The sequence below is a fragment of the Cyphomyrmex costatus genome, unplaced genomic scaffold, assembly GCF_001594065.2.
Source record: "Cyphomyrmex costatus isolate MS0001 unplaced genomic scaffold, Ccosl1.0 scaffold965, whole genome shotgun sequence".
NCBI classification, from domain to species: domain Eukaryota; kingdom Metazoa; phylum Arthropoda; class Insecta; order Hymenoptera; family Formicidae; genus Cyphomyrmex; species Cyphomyrmex costatus.
The window spans coordinates 14,995-16,146 of record NW_017280556.1 but is presented as its reverse complement, the minus strand read 5'-3'; positions in this window follow the sequence as shown (position 1 = coordinate 16,146).

Here is a 1,152-nt window from a genome sequence, read left to right as displayed (position 1 = left end):
GTTTTTCACCAATCAGCGTTTGGTGTCAAAGCGCTGTTGCCCGTATGAGGATCCGGGCTTACTATTGCTGGATTCACACTGCATCCGAATTTTTTGTCGTACTACGACGACTCTGCAACTAATCAGGAAACAAAATTTTGCTTAGTATCGATAATACGATTTTTCTGATTGGTTGCAGAATCGTCGTACGACGAAAATCGGATGCAGTGTGAATCCAGCATAAGTGCTCAATGAGCTTTTTTATCTGATTGGCATATTCCATTAGGTTTAAAAATATAAACCAAACAGGTACAAGAGCTCAATGAGCGGTCGTGCTTCTGGATGCACCCAATTGTGTCTTGGTGTCTTGGGCTTAAAGCCCTAAACATAATGCGAGGAAATAGCGATAGCGATAAGTTTCAACTTATCAAATCGAATACACCGGATTACGCATTTTTGATAGGTTGAATCTTATCGCTATCGCTATTCCCTCACATTGGGCGCATTCAGCAGAAAAGAGCGCTGCGAGAGCGCTCGCTGTTATTGATATATTCTTCCAGATTTAAAATTCTGATTGGATGATCTAGAAAAATACACCAATAACAGTGAGCGCTCTCGTAGCGCTCTTTTCTGCTGAATGCGCCATTGTGTTTAGGGCCTAAAGGTAAGAACTCATGGGCACATCATGGGCACGTCATTTGACGCGCGCGTCACGCGTCATTGGGGAAATAACTAGATTATAGTAACTTCTAGTACTGTCGCGTTTGACGCGTTTAGGGTGCCGTCCCATGGCGCGTATCACAGTACGTGCGTATTCGCGTATCGAAGAATCTGACGAATGGCTAACATTCCGCCGTTTTACGTACGCGATTAATATTGTCCTTATGTCCCATGGAGCGGTTCGTGCGTAAGCGGATTAGCGGGTCGCCAATCACAGAATTGTTCCGTTAGATCTGTTTCCAAATTTTGCAAACAAATCTAACAGAACGATTCTGTGATTGGCGATCCGCTAATCCGCTTACGCACGAACCGCTCCATGGGACATAAGGACAATATTAATCGCGTACGTAAAACAGCGGAATGTTAGCCATTGGTCGGATTCTTCGATACGCGAATACGCACGTACTAGAGAACCTCTAGGGTGCAAACCCATGCAGCGGAATAGCGTAACGC